The sequence below is a fragment of the Ambystoma mexicanum genome, chromosome 10 (genome assembly GCF_040938575.1).
Source record: "Ambystoma mexicanum isolate Mex_15411 chromosome 10, UKY_AmexF1_1, whole genome shotgun sequence".
Lineage (NCBI taxonomy): Eukaryota > Metazoa > Chordata > Amphibia > Caudata > Ambystomatidae > Ambystoma > Ambystoma mexicanum.
Window position 1 is genome coordinate 1000054457 of NC_090932.1, and position 21502 is coordinate 1000075958.

At 44.7% G+C, this 21502-nt stretch overlaps 1 protein-coding gene across 3 annotated transcripts in view; it reads right to left on the reverse strand.

The window, feature by feature from the left end:
• Positions 1 to 21502, reverse strand: part of LOC138491918 (erythropoietin-like) — a 772271-nt gene that overhangs the window by 425231 nt on the left and 325538 nt on the right. Inside the window, exon 1 of one of the 3 annotated variants that reach the window (XM_069618782.1) lies at positions 2758 to 2911. The exons of the other annotated variants lie outside the window; for them this stretch is intronic. The gene's annotated coding sequence lies outside the window, so the exon portion shown is untranslated. Of the gene's footprint in view, positions 1 to 2757; positions 2912 to 21502 lie in introns of those variants that run through there. 3 annotated transcript variants of the gene reach the window in all.

A 21502-nucleotide genomic window follows, 5' to 3' on the forward strand; every position in this document is an offset into this window, starting at 1 on the left:
GCGAGATGTATATGTACAGCATGGCCGTGGAGGATAGCTCGGGGGCAACGTGCTCATCTTGGAAACAAGACTATAGTGAGCAGCATAGGTTCGATAACTGGCCGTTCTTAGAGGCTGGGATCTGGCATAAAGCGTAATATGTGAGAAACACATTGTTTAATGTTGTGCTGAAACATGCTTCATGGCAGGACGAGTGATTGATTGCATGTGATTGATAAAATCGAGCAGGAAGCAAAAATATAAAACCTGCAGCCTGACCGGACTTTATTTGTATTTTGCTTGTATTTTATTGAATTTATAGCACACTTTCACCAAAGCGCTGTACACAATCAACGCTGCAATAACAAATAATGGCAGTAGTAAAAATAAGCCTACAAAAATATAACAACCAACAAGATAGAAAAAACGGAAAATGATGGTGGGGACCAAATAGACAGAGACAAGAGGTTCCATTGCTTAGGAGTCAGCAGCCAAAAAGCACGGAAGCGGTACTGAGCACACGGAAGGCTGGTGAAGACCAGAAGAAAGGGAGCTTGGGAACAAATAGAATGTGGAGATCTATAAACAGCAGTGGTAGAAGTGTGCCAAAAAAAGTAGTGGAATTGTGACCCGGGCAGGGAGCAACGTGCAATACATTTTTCAAGGGTTGCAGCAACGCTGTCCTACAGCCAGTTGAGTTGAAAGAGATTTCATTTTTGCTGTAACTGCTATTGGGTGGTAAAACGGAGAAATGTGCTTTAACTTCACAAAGAGTGGTTCCAGAATGGTGAAAATGGTTGCAAAAAAGTAGTCCAACTGTTAACAGTAAAAAATAAAAGTAGTGGAAATCCGCTCCCGACCATTCCGGCACACTTCGACCACTGATAAACAGAGACAAGAGAAGAGAGGTAGGGAGGGGCAAGACCATGGATGCTCCTGACGACAATGCACAGTAAGCAAAAAAGGAGATCATTATCAAATTGCTACCCTCCCTAAAGTAAAGATCTTGGGAGTGGTCCTGGATCAGTCGCTTATTATGAAGTCCTACGTAGCCAGTACAGTTGCAACTGCTACTTCTTATATTAAACTACTGGCCCATCTGAGACCACTCATCTCCAAACAGAATGCTGAGTCTATTGCCAGAGCCATTATCGGAGCTAAGCTTGATTATTGTTGCAGTCTGCTGGCTGGCTCTAGCAAAGCTACTATTAATCATCTTCAGGTAGTTGAGAATGGGGCGGTTAGAGTCGTAGTTGGCCTCTCTTATAGAGCCCATGTTTCAGAAGCACGTTGAGCCCTGCATTGGCTCCCAGTGGAGGCTCAGATTTCCTTCAGACTTTCGGTCATCATCTTCAAATGCCTCATGGGCACTATGCCACCTTACTTACAAAGGTACATAGAAAAAAAAACATGCCTTAGAAATGTGCGCTCTAATAACCAAAATCTTCTTTTTCAGCCAAGATTCAAAACCAAAAAACACAACTGGGTGCCTTTGTGTTCATGGCACCGGCACTCTGGAATGCCCTACCCAGCCACTTGAGAAGCTCCTCAGTTTTGAGTATCTTCAAAAAGGGTCTTAAAACCTTCCTCTTTAGGTAGCTCTCCATCTGATCGCCCCCCTTAGGCAACCTTCTTGTCCCAGGACAGCTTCTGCTCATTTTTTGTCGTGTTTGTCTTTTTGTCCGTGCCCTCACACCCATGGGTCTATGGATGCGCACTATAAATGTAATAAAGTAAAGTAAAAGTAAAGGGAGCCCTGAAAGCGAAGCAAAAGAAGAGATGATAGAATCAAAGGGAGAAATCCCAATGAGAACACATGAAGCCAAGTTATAGATTGAACAATGAGGGGCTAATTGATAGGTGGGAAAAACGCCAAATCCAACTACTACGTGATCAAAGCACTACCACTTTACCAGCCAACCATATTCCTACGGTCAGCATCCCATAACCCGCTGGCACCTGAAATATACATGACATTGGCGCAGATCTCCTAATTTTTGGTGCTACGTCCTCTGGATGTCACTTCCACTGCATCTCAGTGTGCACCTGGCCAGGGGTGTTGCTAGGTCTGGAAAAGATCCAGGGATACGCTAATGTTGAGACTGTCGAGAGTTGGGGCTAGCTAGCCTTTTGGCTGTAGCCCCTGAGCTTCTATCCGGGGCTACAACCAAAAGACCCAGGGCTATAGCCCCCTCCGCCCCCCCAGCAACGCCTCTGCACCTGACTGTCACATGTGAACGTCGGATGCGTACCTGACCTTAAGACTCTCAGACAAGCACTGAAGGTGCACATGTAATTCTCTGCTTACGAGACAAAGGGCCTGATTCATGGAATGTATAGCATGGGGCAAAGTGACCTTGCACTGGTGCAAAGTGACTTTGCACTGCCAACAAACACCCTGATTCAAAGAGTGATGCAAAGTGTATTTTTGCAGTGCAAAGTGACTTTGCACCATTTTTGGACCGCTGTAAAGTGACTTTGCACTGCAAAAACACACTGTGCACCGCTCTGGGAATCAGGATGTTTGTTGGCAGTGCAAAGTCACTTAGCACCACACTAAACGTTCCTTGAATCGTACCCTACGAGTGCTCCATGAACTCTCCTGTTTCCCTCCTTCCTTACTTCTCCTGCATACATTTCAGATTCAACGTATAGTGCCCTGAAGCCACTAAAGGGTGGCGTTTAGTGCTTTACAAAATCATAAATGCATAAAAGGTTACACAAGGCCAAATAAAGCAAGTTGTTGCAATTGAATATTTAGGAAAGGGCAGTAATTACCTGTGCAACGTGTAGAAGGTGTGCTGTCAGGCCACCCGTCCTAATGCTCGCATGGCTCCATTCACTGGTCCCTCCAGCTAAATGTCCATCTTGCAGGACGTGCACATTATTGAGAGCTGTGATTTAAGTTCATATCCGTTACTCTGTTCCAAAGGAAGGGGATTACAAGGAAAACATGTTCTTAAAATGTGACTGCTGGGAAAGACTTGGCAGGACTGGGCACCGGGTGCGTGACTTACTGGCTATGGGCTTGGACTCCTTTTCCTCTCATTCTCTTCGTGGTCCTGAGACCCGACCTTACTTTCAACTCTCGCGATAAGAACCTTCTTTGCATGCCACTTCCTTTTCTGCAGGAAAGCGACAGGAAAATGAAGTACTTAGCTCAGCGAGTTCTTTTGGTTTTCATGGAATTTATTTTCTTTTCACTGGGCTAATTCTCGCTATATTCTCTTAGGCAACGCGCGCGCACCTAAGTTGATTGCTTGATCTTTGTGGTGGAAAAATATGGTTGACGCGGCATGCACTTTCCTAATTGTATCTGATTTAAATAATATGCTTTTTTGGACCGTGTGAAACTTAGAGAAAAGTGCATGTGGGAGTGAGGTAGTGGTATGTGAGCGCGTGTGGAAGGTTTGCCGTGTGTGTTGTGTTTTCTCTCCCTGTCCTCTGTCTATACTCTGCACATTTCTTGTAGAGCGCTCTGTTGCTTTCTAGGTGGGCTGCTTTACATACATGTCGTACATACATCAATATATACTGCATGAGCCTGTGTGATTTTTGTGTATATGTGCTGCGAGTGTTGTGTGTGGTGTGCATACACATTTGTATAGGAACGGTTGGATTCGTTCCTTAAGAAGCGGAAGGTAGGCCTTTGCTTCAGGCATTTGCTGATGTGTGTCTATAAAAAAACAAAAGAGGAGATGGCTGGAAGGTTTAGAAAGAATCTTAACTACTGACCTTTCTCTGGGCAATCCTCCAGACCATCGTTATTTGCAGAGGCGTTGCTAGGGGTGGGGGCTGAGGGGGCTATAACCCCTGGTCTTTTGGTTGTACGCCTGGATAGAAGCTCAGGGACTACAACCAAAAGGCTGGCTGCCATGCCACTACGAAAGGGGACAGACCATATACCTATGCCAGTGTATATGCTCTTATGCAACTTTTGATTTGTACATTATGCTAATTAGGCTCAAGCCAGATGAGACTCTAGGGCTGGTGTTGTTGAGTGTATGTATTTTGTGTGTGCGTGGTGCATGCACTTGCGTTTGTAAGTGCTGTTGTGTATGTATGGGAGTTGTGTGACCTGTTATGTAAGTGGAATGCAGTCTAAGGGCTGCGATGCTGCCACATGTTTCAGAGACTGGCTTCTGTAATTTGTTGCCAATGCCATTAGTGACAAAAGCTACACCTCGAGTTGTGGTATCAACAGCACATGCTTTCCGATACACAAAAAGGAGCTTCACAATGTTTTAGAAGGGCTAAAAACTGATATCCGGGCCAAATGGTTTGTTTCCAGAAATGAATCTCAAATTTAAGAAAAGTTGTATTACTGCTATGTGCGGAAATAGAAGGTAAGCACAGGCTACACATAGCCACTGCTCCCTTTGTAGTGCCGGCAAGGTGAAATTTAGATAACTTTGTTTCTGTATCGGTATGATAGGGGTCCTGTCTTCAGAAAACAGCTACCCATGGTATATGGGTGTGTGCGGGACTACTACTGGTCTATCTTTGTAACTGACGAGGGGAAGACCTTTTTTTCTACATTTGCAAAGCTAGACCTATTGGCTTTGCCAGTGCAAGTTATTGTACATTTGCCATCAAAGAGAATAAACAAGGAAATGCCCAAAGCTTCTACTTCATGTTGTTGTCAAGATTCCCTACTTGCTCTTCAGCTTTACTCGTCTTTTAATTTCTCTGAGCAGCACCTATCATGCATGTTCCAGACATGAACAAGGCCTTATTTGCAGGCCCATGACGTCCAGGTAGTTACATTTGACAGCTGTAATTCATGCTATATTTTCCCTCAGGATGGATTATGAAGGGTCCAGTGGGGAGTGGGTGGCCAGTGGTACAAGAATAAACATGGCCAATCTTACTTTAAAATGTACCAGAAATAGTGCTAAATATATACACCTTCAGAAAAGCTTGTTACATCACATGGCACAGCTGAACGGGTGCACACACAAGTAAAACACACACGCAAGTAAAGAATTCTAGTGCAAAGGATACACTTAAGTAAAAGATAAGATTGGCATTCCCCTCTTAATACATCTGATTCAGTGCGCCTCTTTTTAAGTCCAATATCATTTGAGCGGGCTGAGACTCAAACTGTGACAAGATGTCCCAGTGCTGTCTGTGTGTTTTGTGGTTATGGGTGGCCTATATGTGCTTGTAAGCAAAGTCTGACTGCCCCCTGTGTCTGTGTGTGCAGTGTACATGGTGTGGTGCATCTGACTATATAAGAGTTTCACCCATGGCCTTTTAAGTAGATTCCATAACCATTTGTGTAGCTGCATATATGTCGATACTGTATGCACATCTTGATATGTAATGTAATGGGCATTTGTATAGCGCCTTTTAACATTGGTTTGGTCTCAACACAGTGTAGGTTGAACGCCCTTGGAGACCGAAGTCCAAGTATGGAAATTCATCAGAGAGTTGTAAAATGCGTGTGTGCATTGGAGAAAATACGAAGATAGGTAAGCGTGCAGTGGCATAACACAACATTTGGGGCCCCCCTTGTGAGCCATGTTGAGGCCCCCCCCCCAACTCAGCAACACGTCACAGGTTGCGTCACACTATGGGCCGGCCTAGATTAACACGCTTGCGTATTACGCACAAACGTCCTGCTGCAGGGGTATGCCTCAAACTGCACTAGGAGAAAGATATAAATATGTGTTTTAATGCATTATACTGCACACTTTCTGAGAAGAATTGGCTAAAAGGCCAGAGTGTTTGGTATTGATTTGTAGGATGACACGAATCTAAAAATCCAATACATGCAAGTCATCAACAGTGCCCAGGAACATTAATGCTTTAATTAATATAATGCTTGCTAGTAAAAATGCCATGCCACAATGAAAACATGTCCAACTGGATTCACAATATAGACCAGTCTAGATACCTAATAACATATTACAGTAAAGCATGGCAGGCCACATGTAAACATACCTGGACTGGTTGCACCAAAATGCCAGTCGTAGCATTAACCCTTATCATGGTTAACTTATCAGAGTTAACTGCTTGTAACATTGAAGGTCTACTAGAAAAGTCTCATCAGAATGCATAAAGAAGTTAGATGCCCCCACATAAATAGGTTTGCCCCTCCCCCACCGCCCATGAAGTTAGCACCTCTCCCTACTTTGAAGGGTTACCCCCGAAATGTAGGCTTATTGCGCCCCTGAACACAAGCACAGATACCATTCACCATACACATGTGCTCACCCAGCCACCCATACATTTAAGTGTGCACCCTTTCACCATACTTGCACACCCAGGCAGCCACCCATACATTTAAGTGTGTACCCTTTCGCCATACAGGTACACACACAAACGGGCAGCCACCAACACATTTAAGTGTGCACCCTTTCACCATAGACTCACACAGGCAGCCACCTATACATTTAAGTGTGCACCCTTTCATCATTCAGACACATGCAGGCAGCCACCCATACATTTAAGGGTGCACCCTTTCACCATCCATGCACACCCAGGTAGCCACCCATACATTTAAGTGTGCACCCTTTCACCATGCACTCGACACACACACACCCGGCCAGCCATATATTTAATTGTGGAACCCTTCACCATACACTCACACAGGCAGCCACCTATACATTTAAATGTGCACCCTTTCACCATACACTCACACGTGCACATGTCATGGGGTTGAGTGGAGCCCTACTGCTTCAAAAATAAATAGTTTCTCTTTGTAGTCACTCTGCCTTCTTAAAGACATTATTTCTGTTACAGAAATTATTTCTTTATGAACGAAGAGTGATTACAAAAAGAATGTTTTTTTCCCTTTTAAAGTGCAAGGGGACCCGCCCAGGACATGTGGTGTTAGGGCCGCCCGCACTGCGGGGGCTGCAGGTGCCCCTTTTACACCAGTGTAAGCGTGGCCAAGTCCCTGCTAGTCACCCATGTCGAGCAGACAAGTGGGTGGATGCAGATAGGTAGTCTGGAGAGTATGCGAGAGAGACATTATGGGCCCGATTCATGGAATGTTTGCCTGGTTCAAAGTGAATTTGCACCGCTGAAAAGTGACTTTGAACTGCCGACACAAGCCATGATTCATGGAACTGTGCAAAGTGTATTTTTGCTGTGCAAACTATGGTGTAAATGTGGGCCCCGGGGCATTACCTGGCTCAGTAATGCCCCAGTGGCTTATTGCTTGATTAGCACACAGAGATCGTTATTGACCTTCTCTCAGCCATTGGCAGCATTTACAGTGAAGTCAATAAATACTGATATTGACTGCATTGTGAACATTCTGTCTTCAAAGCAGCAGGGAATTGACAATGCACTTTCCAGGCAAGTTTCTTTCGACAGGACACATCCTCGTGAGAGGGAATTGTTTTTGGGCTGCAACATCGAATTTAAGGTATGAAAGAGAAAGCTAAAATGTGGGAACATGCTTTCACCTTCTTATAGAGAAACTGTTTACTTTTACATGACACAAAATTCATGCTCACTTTAAACCTGTTTCAGTTCAACCAAGTTTGCAATTAAAGTGCTTCACATATGTAGACAACCAAGTTATTTAAATACTACAAAATAAAACAACACTCAGCTTGTCTGTTTACTTTACTCACTGCTAAAGTTACATTTTTAATTCAGCACCACCAAACTCCAAAACATTTAGTGCTAATACTACTGAGTGCTAATCCCTTATGGAGCTAAGGAGGGTTCAGTATCACCTATGATAATGACTGTTCCCCAACCTATGTCCTTCTGCGTTGGTCTACTGGCTATTTTACCACATGAATTTCCTTATAGACCTCCTCTCAGCCAATCAGAATGCTTGGCATGCAATCTATAATATCGTTTATAAACCTCATTCCAGATTTCTGATTTGAGCAGCAGCCTGACAGGCAGCACGGAAACAATTGCCTTCATCTATTCAAAGATAGACAGGCACATGCACATTTAATTTCCCAAACTAACCAGGAATGAAATGCAAAATGAGTAAAGTTTATTGTTATTAGTATTTCCATTTCTCCCTAAAATAACATTACAAGTTACAACTGTGTGCTATTTTTTTCATAACAATGAAAATAGTTTTCTTTTTAGTCGCACAACTCCATGTGCTGGTAGCATTATAGAACTTGGGTGCGTCAACATTGCTTGGAATAATGACGTTCCCCAACTTATAGCCCTCGGCTCCACAACAAGTAATGACTGGGTCATGAATGTCACCATCATGACCCCCATAATGACCTCACCATGATGACCCCCCCTCTGTCCATATGGCTTAATTCATACTTTCACCTTCAAAGACCAGAGTGTGCTCTACCGAAGAGGCAAGTACAGTAACAGCACAGTTTGATATGTCTTCTAAGTTTAACAAATCATATTCTTTCTACTTTATGGCCAATCTTCGGTCTGTCACCATATCCATGCAATGGAATGTGCTGTTTAGAAAATGACAGTTTATCAAATGTGCATGTAATTTAAAGTATAGCATAGCGCGCAACTGGAAACCAAGCGTTCTGGTGAAAGTTGCATATATACACGTTGCTCGCGCTACATTTGAATGCACCGTCCTCATGTTAGTTGGATGAGCCCCAAGAAAAATTCAGTTCCCTTGTCAGCAACCACATTACCCAGCACCCTGCATGCAGCACATTAAACTGCTACATGTAACATGACAGGACTAATCATTTCTGCCAGACCTCGTATTTTACCTGCAGTCAGCGCTGGCGATTGGGCTGTCTCTCGCCGGATCCGAGATCTGGCTACACCCGGCACCAGATGTGTAGGCCTCGGGATCTCGGGATCCGGCCTGAGTCAGCGCTGAAAAAAAAGCACCCACGATCAAAATGTAACTTCCTCTGGTGACCCTGTGCAAGGGGTCACAAGAGGAAGTTACAGTCCTCAGCCGCGACCCGGTCCTCAGCCACGACCAAGTTTATTTATTTGTGCCTTGTTTGTCGAATACATGGACCTGGATAATTTATTTATTTATGCCATGTTTGTCGGATACCTGCATCCGAAAAACATGGCATAAATAAATAAATATACAGGTATTCGACAAACATTGCATGAATAAATAATTAATCTGGGTCCATGTCCACACGATGCAGCCACCCAACTGCTTTCAGAGAGGAGATGCAGGAGCTGTGTCGGGTGTGGTTCAAGTAAAAGAAAGCATTACTTATGACGAACAGAAATCACCCTGTTTGAATAGTACCCAAGGGGGAGTTTTTTTTATAAAATGGTATGCAAATTGTGCATTTTAAAGAATATTTACTCAGCAACAGTTGGTATTATCAGCATAGTAAAGTATAACTCATCACCAGTGCCATGGAAATGGTTTAAAGTGGAATTGATATATAGTTTGGAAAAGGAGCAGCATGAAAGAAATAGCACCGTTTGAAACTATTATTTTGGACATTTCCTTTGGTCAGAGGTCAACTGCCAGTTCTGCCCCCTAAATCCCACCTCCTCGGGCAGTGCCCTCCCAAACTCCGCCCGCAACCCGGCCCTTGTGTGATCCTCAACCAATTATTTTCCATTTCCACCACTGCCTGCAGTCATAAATGTTTTATATAATATAATGTCCTTCTGCCATGAAATGCACAATTACTGTATGTTCAGACACTCAGAAACCTAAAGCACTTCCAAGACATGACAATGGCAGGTAGTTGATATACAAATATCACATAACATAACCTTATATTTGTATAGCACACCAATGTACTGAGGCTCAAGGTGGGGGGCTGTGTTTTGGGGTGTTTTATGTGTCTGCCTGCCAGCCTGTATCAGTGGATCTAGGAGGTTTTGAGGAGATGAAGCCATGCATTTTAAATAACATTTTATAGTGTTTATAGTTTGTTTCAAACCTTAACACAGAACATTTTTTAATCAACACTACAATATTCATAATTCTATTAAAAAAATAATTAAAAATCCACCCCACATAACTTCTTAAAACAACATCCCAAGCCTCACTTCATTCTGTTGTAAGTAGTACAGTGGTGATACTCTGCCAGATACCCAGACACCCTCAAAACGTAGCATGTCTGAATCTTGCTTTTAGATGGAGGTATTCCATTGCAGCATGCATGTCTTGATAGGTTTCTGACCCAGGCAGCTTCATCTTATGTAGTATCTGATGTATATGGTACACTGAGGGTTTAACCTCAAGCCAGAGTGATGCGAACGATGTGTGTGTGTGCGCGCGTCTCTGGGATGTGTCTGGGTTCTGTGTTTGAGTTCATTGGACTATAATGCATGTAAAATATAGGCCTAAGCATGAGGCGCTTGACATATGCACGAAATACTGGGTTTATTATTTGTTCTGAATACCAAGAGTTATATGATCTACACCTGGATGCATGGTCATGACAGCCAATGTTTCAATGTTAACAACAAGGAGCTAGAAAGGAGTCAACCAGTTTTGTTAAATGGGTTAAACATTGCACACTATTGACACATGTTTTGTTTCAGTAGCTGTTTTTTTTCTTCAGAATTCAATCTCAAACTTAAATAAAAATCAATCATTGACACAAGTAAACTGTAGTCTGCACAGTGAAAAGCTTTCCTGATTTCATTCATACCGAGAGAGTTGTGGATTAATGAATGATAATGTGACAAGTGACGAATGAATGAGAGCAAAGGAGGATGTGGGGATGAAGGCGAGGATAAATGAATGTGTAATGGTATGGTGATGGAGAGAAGAGTGCCATATTTCCAAGGTGGATGAAGGAAGGAAGGAAGGAAGGAACGAACGAACGTGTAAGTGCATTTGGCAGTGTGCAGATGTATGGACGGAGAAATGCCCACACTGTTTACTGTGCCGTACTGAGAAAGGACAGAGTTAGGGAAGTGGACAGGGGAAACTAAAACAAATAAAATATGTAGGGGTTGACCAGGCAAATGATGGGCTCGGGTGATTACACACACACAAATAAATAAAGAGAATTATTTTGGAACAACACCCCTATGTCTGTGCATTTATTGGGGGCCAAAATAACAAAGACCTTCAAATTACCAATCATTTAACCTACCATCATTGCCTCTTTAACTGCAAAGCGCAATTACAAATGGGGTTACCAGAAAAGGGAACCTGTTTATAGACCAATGGACCCCAAACCAAGCCCAGATATACTCCAGCAGCATGTCTACGAATCAGCATTAGGATGCATTTACAGTAGTTTTTCTCTGCATCAGAAACAGGTAGTATTACCATACCCATACAAACATGACATTTAGGGCCCGATTCATGGAATTATTTGCACAGAAAATCGGGGAAATTGCACGCCAAACTGCGTGCAAAATCCTTTTTGTCGATACATGGAATCGAACATGCAGGATTTTCCTGGGACTTGCGTGGCATTTTTGCATCAGCCTGGCATGCCGCTATGAGCGGCTGAGTACCTTGCGCGAGACCCCACACAGAGCGTGGGCATGGCTTGTGCAGAGGGTGGGTAAGGGGGCAGGACACCGAAAAAGGGGAAGAACATGCAGAAAAAGTGGGCGTTACGAGGGACCGCCCGCAAGCAGTCCATTGCATGCCCGCTATTATGCATAACAATACATATTCAAGGATCCGACCACACAACCTCGCGACAGGGAAATGGCCACACAAAGCCCTCATACTATCCGCCACCCGAAGGCAGACGTACAGACGCACAGACGCATAGGTTGTCGGATTTAGGAGTCTGTGAAAGTAGCCGGGTTTCCGATCTAACTTAAGGGTGCTCGTATGCAGTATAGTGGGGTGAAGGGAGGGTTTTCGCAAGTTCCCACACATATTTTCCTAGTTTTACCCAAGTTACGAAAAATTGTATGCATGTTGTCGGGGTTCCGGTAACAGTTACTGGGAACCCACGCACTATTTTGAAGGTGCATGTATTCACGCCTGGGGAGCATGCAAAGGTGGTTGTTTCTGGCTGTTTTTGACTTGTGTGGTGGCGTGTTGGGGGTGTTCCAGAAGCAACTTGTATATACGGTTACTTTGCGCAAACAATTAGATGAATTTGCGGAGCAAACAGAAAAAATTTGGCACGCAGGCAGTGATGTACTCGGCGCGCGGAGATTGCACGATTTCTGCACACTTTTCCATGAATTGGGCCCTCAATGTATGATGCCTCAATGACAAAATATTTTCTCTGAAGCCAAAGTAAATAAACAGCATACATATTTCAGAACAAAGCTCTGTTTTATTACGAAAGCAGTCACATTGGAATGGCATAAGGAGAGCTCTCAAGAGGTCTAACATCAGCTGTGAGGAGCACATCTATTCCTGCTTCTCTATTTGCATCCTGTGACACTTATAAAGTGCTATAAGTCCCAAAAAGAAAAGCAAAAATCAAGAGCGAATGAGAAAATCCACCTGACATAGTACAGTTTGAGAACTCTGCGCATACACATTAATCTCTTAAAGTAAGCATCTAAGGCTAAACATGTTTGCATGTTCAGAACGGTATCGGCCCAAAATGCAGATAAGAAAATGAAGAATGCGCTCCCCCTATTCAGTGTAATGGGTTCAGAGGTTGCGGGTGGGTCCCCCGCTTCCATTACATGGATAGTGGGGGACAATAAAGTAAAAATAAAAATTGGAAAAAAAGGTCCCTGCAGTGTGAGTTCCGACCCACGTTAGTGGATGGGAACTGACGCTGCATTGATAGAGGGAGCCGGCGGCACACGCAGGAACTAAGGAGGAAAAGGTAAAGCGGGTATGGGGATGTGGGCAAAAGTGATCTATGTGATCACTGCGCTGCACCGTTTTTGTATTCAGCATTTTCTTTGCATTTTCGGTGGCGCTTATACAGAGTAGTAACTTTGCTGAAAATGTTGGGGGGGACATGACAACTGAAAGAAAAGGGCAGGTTGGAGGAAGGGCGGATGGTGGCTCTGAGGGATAACACTAAACTACTACACCACAAGAGTCCATTGCTGACGATCTGTTATAACTTTCATAAGACTGGTGGCGTATTTTGAAATTCTATTCTAAATACACTCCAGTCTTCTGAAAGATATAACACTACAATTGGTCTTTAGAATTCACTGCATTGACAACAGTTAAAAAGCCTGCGGCCCCTGTCCCTAAAGAGGGCCTGCAAGCAGGCTGAAGGGAGCTGGTGTTTGATTATTGACACCAGGGCACTGGCTCAAACAAGCATATAGACATAATACAAAATGGAGGCCTGCACGATTTTGAATCAGCACATTAGGTTGCTTATTCTGATTTCATTCATTGCTTGCAACATTCTGACTCCTTAAAATGAAGGTATGTTTTCTTGTGTTCAAATGACGCCAAGCAGTAGCGTATCAGCGGGAGGTCAGACCGGGACATTTGTCAATGGGACGCCACTTCCGTTCGGCATCTCAAAGAGGGTGCCGAAAGGAAAAGGTGTCCCACTGGTAGGACAATGTGTGGCAAGCAATTCCCGCTCAGCACGCTTATTGTCCTGGCAACAGGACACCTTACCCATTCCGAACGGTAGAGGTGTTTTGCTGCCAAGACTTATCTCAAGGAGCTCTGGCAATCAGAGGGTCCTCACGTTGCTGTGTCAACAGAGCATTGCACTGCGAGCCATTAGGCACTGGACTATTAGCAGGGACTTTTGTCCCTTTAGAAATGTGTATGGGAGGGAGAGATCAGAAGTGATACGGGTGCATGATGTGGCATGCTTTATGAAATAATGTCTATGGCTTTAAACCCAAGGGGGATTTGTTAGGCTCACGTTAATCTGCATGATGCTATTGTGACTTTGCATTCAGGATGGGGAGAATGCAACTCAAGCCATACTCTCACTCCTCAACATATATCTATGGCAATGTATGAAAGGCTAGCTTATTATGTAATGTGGTTTGCTTACAAGTCATTGCCAGAAATAATTATTTAAGCAAATGAAATGTAAAGCAAACCCTTACTAAATATCTATATCAACTAAACCTGGGAAGAAGTGCACAGTTGCTTAAATTGCTCACATCCCAGTTTCACCGTTTAGCCAAAGTGTGTGATCCTGGGCAATTCATTAAATCACATTGTGTCTCATCTGAAGCTCTGTACTTGAATCTCATTCACTTGAAAGCTTATGTTAATATATCATACTATTATAATTAAAAACAGCCGAATGACTATAGAGTTGCTCCATATATAACAATAGTGCAACATAGGTTCTGTGCACCACAAAGTTATTTGCCACTTGGCTTACTTATGGCAACTTATTCTTAAGTCACTTCCATGGTGCCTCTATGTATCAAAGACCAATGATGCTCTTTGCAATGTCCTTTTCTGTGAAGTCACTTCTGTTGGTGCAATCCATGTGCAAATTAGGAGGTTTCCATGTATTTTGCACCAGAGGGCCTTGACAGAGCTGTAATAGATGAGTTTCCTGCATCTGCAATGATACAGCAGTTTTATTTTTTTATTGTAAAAATGCCATCTGTGACTAATGTTACCAAAAAAGTAGATTGTGGCAGGGGTGGGCGGTTTGGGGATGTGAATTAAAATGTTTACACGCACTGCATTTTGTGGCTCACCTCACCCCTCACTTGCAATGCTGGATTCTGCCCTGACCCCAAATGTGATTGTCCAAATGTGGATCCCTGACTAGGGTCAGCCTGCAGCCCAGTCCGCCAACAAACATACACACAGCTGAGCTCAGCTCAGCATTATGTAATCAGACAGTGAGAGCCTGGCTGGGCACCTCAGCCAGGCTCGAGCTGTCCTATTACATGATCAAAGAATGCAGCGGACACAATACGGACCCTCGGCCCTCCCACCAAAAAATGGGGGGGACAAAAAGGCATGCCACAAAAGTTGGCGGGGACTTGTCCCTCTCATCACCCCTATAATTACGCCCAGTGATCCCATAGATCCATTCGCAACATCTTGCTCCCACTTTATGTTGAAGCAGTACGATTCAGCATCATAAGGATATTTATGTGTAAGTGTATACACACTGCATCCCCACACACACCACTGTGAAAGCCTCCCCTCTGAGAGAAATAAAGCTTCCACAGCTATCGCTGGAATGCACGCATCACAAGTTAATTCACTACAAGCCAGATTTGCAGCAACAGGTCAATCTGGAAACCATGATCTTATACATTTGAGCTGAAAGTCAACTTGCCCAAAATATTCCTATGATATGAGGTGTGCACTTTCGGAATAGTGCAAGGATAGTTTCGTTTGCCATCACCTTCTTGCAGAGCATTTGTCCAAGCAAGGTTTTGCTGAACGCTTATATAACAGCATCAGCCACATCTTGATTGGATGCACGTTATCATACCTTTGTAAATTAACGCTACCTCTTGTCCCTCCCCCGCTCCCAACGCTGTACCTGGGAAAAAGTGTACATCTAAACTAAGTAATCATAGTTGCCAGACCTGGATGCTCTGCACACGTTTGTTTTGGGTCATTTTTTGGTTAGCGACAATATCCCTCATTACACGTGATCAGGAGGTGGCGAAAAGGTAAATGCATGCAGGCAGTGGCAGAGCCAGGTTTTGATGCCAGGGGACGTCGGAGTGCTCCTCAGGGGGCACCACACCGGTCGGGAAAGAGGGGGGTCGGGTCACTACCATTGGGTAAAGTACAAGGTGGCAAGCTGCACAAATTGCCTCAGAAAAGAAACAGAAATGACAATAAAGCTACCCTAACAAAATGCATTACACGCGCTGCAGAAGTGCAAGCTTCCCTCACTGTGGATGCAGCACTGCCAGCAAAGGAACAATGCAAGCCTCCTTAGTGACAGTGAACAATAGAGAGAGGATAATTAAGGTCAGTGCAAGCACCAATGCAGGATGTGCAAACGCACACGGACTGAGCCGAGAGTGGGATCTAGGTGCCATTCTAGAAGGGGAGTCACAACATAGCGAACACGCGTATAGTTCCAGGAAGGTGGTATGGATTGAGGCACTATGAGAGAATGCAGCACAGAGCCAGGGACCTCAGAGAGAATAAGAGCAGATTTCAGTCCGGGCAGGAGGCGATAAGAGGACACAGGGAGGCTTGCGGGCAGGAGGATGAGGGCAGGCCCGGCGTGTGCACAATCTTGGGCTGAGACTGTGCGCAAGTCAGTGTGCATGATCATTGTCTGAGAGTATGCTCAGGCATGCTCAGGCAGGCATGCAAACGTTACCTTCCAGTATCCGGGCAAACAGTCCAGATACTGTGCACAATCATGTCTCAAGCTCATGAATGAACTCATTCTGAGAGTGTGCTCAGGCCAGAAGACTTCACAGCTCACCTTCTGAGAGTGCTCACACATGCGACTAGCTGAGAACTATGATGCCGAGGCCAGTATGCACACTCCACGCATGGTGCATACGCCACTGTATGCAAACTCGTGATGGGTGACTTTTAGGGAGAATTGTCATTCAATGGCTAATTTCCCTTACCTAGTGAGTCCCTCAGCAGCTTTGCTGGATTTCTGGAGTTTACTTTTTTCCACTTGGTAAGAGTGTGAGCTTTTCCCCCACTCTTACCTGTGTTTTGCCATGTGTATCTGCTCTGTTTTTGTGATTGTGGACTCTGGAGCACACCACTTCAGTAGCCCCACTCTTTTGTGTGTTACGCAGCACCTTCAGTGCAGTGACACAGGGTTGTCTTTGAAACTTCCCACTGACTCCATTCCTGGGGCTGACTCCTGTCCCCCAGAAAAGGGTAAAGTTGCCATTAACTTTACATAGTGAAATAACTATAGATCCAGTACACCCCATCTTACATGGAGTATTGGAAAGGGTTAATCCTTAACCCTTTTATCTGTCCCTCCTGGAGCATTGTTTTGCTCTTTTAACATTTAGACTTGGCTGGTGGCAGTGGTATCTACCCCAACTTTTCTACCGCGATGATACTATATATACACGTGGTATTGTTTTAGGCTATTATATTAGCCTCGAACATGAACCCGCTTGACCAAATACTCTTTCTTTTGGCTCTGGTCAGGATTATTCACCATTTCTTTTTGTTAAAGTCCTTCTTGTGTTTTACTTTGTGCGGCAAACCAGGTTTGCCTTCTATGTTCACTGTCTTTTGGTGGGCTTCTGCCCAGAAGCTCTCCTCTAGGCGTTTGGGTGTCTAGGTGGGCTGAATGCGAGGGAGGGGTGTAGTCACCCCCTGCACAGGGTATCCTAGGAAACTCAAGTCTCACTTTGCCATGATTGGCTGAGGTGGTTGTCCGGGCTGGACAACCCCCCTGCTGCGTGATTGACAGCCAGGCTGTGTGATTGGGGGATTTTGGCATAAAAGGCAGGACTCTTGGGCTGGAAGTCAGAGTCGCCACTGGAACTACAAGGAACCGAAGAGAAGTGGAGAACACGGCTGCTGCAACTATCCCATCCCGGTGAAGCCCAGCTGCAATCCTGAGCTACCTACCCTTCGATGACCAGAGAAGATCCAGTCCAGAGCCTTCTTCCCTTGAGCCTGGTGGGGTCAACCAGCTCATCTTCCACAGCCAGAGGATCCTCTTCATTGTGGAAATCACTGCACACTGCTGTAGTGATCCGGATAGCCACCTGAAGAGCCTCTCCTGTTTTTAAAGGAGCGCACCTTTTATTAACCGTCGCTGCTGCTGGCTTCATCCCTGAGTAGTGCAGACCCCTCCAGACGTCGTCCTTCTCGTCTCCACGACCGTAGCACCAGGAATCGTGGGTCTGCAGGAAACTACCAGGAACAACTGCCCTGGAACCAGCTTCTTCCTTGAATAAGGTACTGTGTTCTGCTTCGAGGAACTAGGGTGAATCCCTTTTCTCCTCCTCCAAGGCTTGCCCTTGTCTTCCTTCCCTCTTACAACTTTTGCTTCCTCTATTGACAATGGCCAAGCACTCCTGGCAAAGTTGAATCGTGAACTGTCTGACTGTATGATCCTCGACAACAGGAACCCGGTTCTACTTGACACTGGCTCCAGCCTATTGACTTTTGTACTTCTGTCAGCGAGTGTTCTCTGATTCTGTCTGCCCAACTCTCTCTGGTTAGTCCAGGTGCTAAGTGTGTTTTTGCCCCGGAAACATTTCTTACTGCGGATACGCGTTTCTTTAATACGACCGAGCTGTCAAAAAGTGATTGAATATGTACTCCCGGTAACGTCTTTTGTTTCACAACACCTGTCCGCCAAACATAAGGTGCTTACCTTGAGTTATTCTGTGCCAAGAGAATTGGTTGTTTGTAGTGTATTTCACATGTGGTTTTGAATTTATAGAAGTGTTGTGTTTTACAGATGGTTTTAACAATAAATGTACTTATATTATTTTACCTGAAACCTTGAGTCAGTGTTTGCTTGAGTCACAGTAATTGTGGTCCCTTTGAGTAATCTCTGCTACTGCTCATATACTCTTGAGATAACAGTGGCTGCTCCGCTACTGCTACCACTTTAACATAGTAGTACAGGCTTGACCAAAGGCATAGCTCTCAACTCACATGCTTTTGGCGGGTGTTACCCACCTTTTAAAGGGCTGACTCACCCGCCAAGCCTCCTGCACGCCCATTTATTCCAATGGGCGTCTCACCCACCAAAAACAAAATCGGGTGATTTCACCCACCTTTGCAACACAAATGGTTGGGAGCTTTGCAAAGGTGAACTTGTATTACCACTTGTAGTCTTAATTGTGTGTAGTGGTCCCTAATGGCACTGCACAGGATTCTGCCTAACAGTGACTCAGAGCGCAGTGTGCACAATGAAACCTCTGTATCAAAAATGCTCCTTGCGTGCCTCCTCTCTGGGTCATGACAACTGTAAAATATACGGTTTGCAAGGGCCTGTCCCTGAATTCCACCGGGGAGATAAACATACTTCACACACACCAGAAAATCAAAGAGACTGTGGATGAAGGGAAGAAGGGAGAGCTCCTGTGCTTCCCGAGTTTCTTGCTGAGTTCTTCCTTGATCGCCTTTTTAAATGGCTCAAACATGCCTTTCCCAGCGATTGCAGGCTTCCCCCTATGTTTCTTCCTGGCTTTTTCAGTGGTAAAGAACTGTTGGATTCGAGGTCTGTGCCTACGTTTCTCTGCTTCTCTAATCTTTTCTCCGTGGTTACAGTCTAAAGCGTACCATCGCCAGGAACGTAGAAACAGTATCGTGTTCCCAAACTCTACAATAGTAATGCCACCAAGCCACAGCAGGCTCAATGCCATCTTGCCAAGTCTTCCCTGTGCTCATTCCCAGTGCCCAGGCACATTGCAGCCATGCAGACCTGTTCCCCAGCCTTGACCCACAGGTCACAGGGCCTCCTAAAGAGCGCCTTCAGGCGTCTCCACCCAGCCGCCCCACTGCATGGGGTATTCAGCGACGGGTACGTTTTGATGAACATTCCGCCATTTTCTGCCGTGCTTGCACCATTAGCCAGTAAAGGGTGCATATACATCTAGAAAATGTATCGCAAAATATTTGGGAATACTTGCAATTTAGCCTGTGCATGTTTCCACCTGATTTCCGTTCAAAGTACCCTGCACTCGCACTTCATGCACACATTCCAATCATGGCTTCTGAGCACATGCAATTTCAGTGCGTTTCTAGTTACACGAGTTGCAAGTAATTTAGTTTAGACTTACACATTTCAATTTTTTCCTAGAATTGAAAAGGCCTTGCGAACGAGCCCTGGTATGTCATGGGCGTATGTAAAACGAGCCTTAACTAGCAGTGGACGCCTTCTACCTCGTAAACGACTCCAGCAGAGGCCGCCATTCCATTCTCCGCGTAAGAAAACAGCGTGTCTGCTTTTCCTACAGCCGAGCCCAGCACCGTTTCTCTGGCATAATGTGGCTGGAATTCCAGGGCCCCAATAGACTATTAACTCCTGCTTCACTGGGATCCCCTCGCCCAGCAGGTGCAAGGCGGAGCTTCTCCTCCATCTATATCCTGGCCCCCTCATTAGAAGCACAACGAGGGTACCTGTCCCAACGAAGGGAACCCAATCAAGATCTGTTGCTCCCCAAATCCCAGCTAAAAAAGGATTTGCAATACCGATTACTCCTTACTATTGATCATTATTAACATGTGTATGTTTACAATTGCTTATGTATAATAATATCATTGCTATAATGATAAAATATTATTATAATTATATAATTTATATATACCCAGAGGTCTCTAAGCGTGGACCGAACCTGTGTTGCTCCGCCTCGTCTTGCTTCCAAGGCAAGCACAGTGCCCCTGAGCTATCCTCCCAATGCCACGAACACCATACTGGAGTTCCATGAACACCTTCCTGATGTCTCCAAACTCCTCAGCTTCTTTCTGAAAGCAAGCATGATCTACCACTGACATTGGACATGCTTGGGATTGCACTTCGAATTGTTTTGGTCAAATGTCTGAGAGATTTACCCCTGCTTGAATCAGCACTTCAGGCTCATGAAACCATCTGGATTGGAAGACAGGAAATAGAAGGTGCTCCATTTTTAATTTTACAATGACGTCGGGTTATTATGTACATGTGGCTATCTGCATATGCATGGGCATAATTTTAGGGAGGGCGGGGGTGTTTGTCCCCCCAACTTTCATGGCATACTAATATGTCCCCATTCATTTGAATGGGTCACCTTTTCTTCTGAGGTCATGCCCCCCCCCAACATTTTCAGCAAAGTTTCTCCACTGTGCATATGACTAACCAATAGGAAGAAACACAACTTTGCTTTGGGCCCAGAACACTCGGCCTGCTCAAATCCAATCATCAGGCTCTGCTTTTTGAATGGCAAGGATGATACTGAAACAGTGGCTGCCAGACAGAAGAGGGCTTTATCAAGAGCAGTGTCACCTGGCTCAGACGCCTGCACAGGAGCCCTCTGCAGTTCACACAAGCCTCTGATGTCCACCGTAATCCCCAGGATGTGTCCATCAGTAAGGCCACCATCGCCACACCAGCAGCACTGCACCTAAGACCACTTGGGCACCCAAACATTTTCACCAGGTCCTTCATGCTCATAGACAGCTATCACCCCATTAGAGAACAATCCCAGGGGTTCCAAGGTTCTTCAGAACTGCACCGCCAGCCCCCAGGCAGGTGAGGGGATTTGGTTACCAAGGGGAGAGCACAGGTGACCTGTGCTCTGCCAAGACAGATGGCTGCCTGATTTCGGCTGTGTATGCCATGCACTGCAGTCTCACTGGATTAACATTTTACCATGTCTCCGGTATTTCTCTGATATAGATACAAGTGATCAGAGCGGACCCGAATATACTCTGACACAAAGAGATGTTTTAATAAGTTTATCTAATTTTAAAACAGTAAACAAACAATGTTCAATTCATTTGTCCGGTGCAAGACGTTCAAATACAATTATTGGGCAAAATGCAACACAGGAAAAACAATATATATATATATCAAACATAAGATACAAACATGGAAAAGTAATTAAATATTCTGCAAAAATTAGTTTATGCAAATGCAGATTGGTCCCTGTACATTTTCTTGGAACCAGAGAACATTGTTTCTGCTGTATATGTCAGCATGGTGAGCAGTGTGAGCAATAAACATTGTGTTGTAATTTAGTTGTTGACACAACTGTGTTTTGGCCAAAGGGAGTGGTTGAAATGTGCTGTGGCTAGACCAGCCTTCATCAGGACAGTCAATTTGGA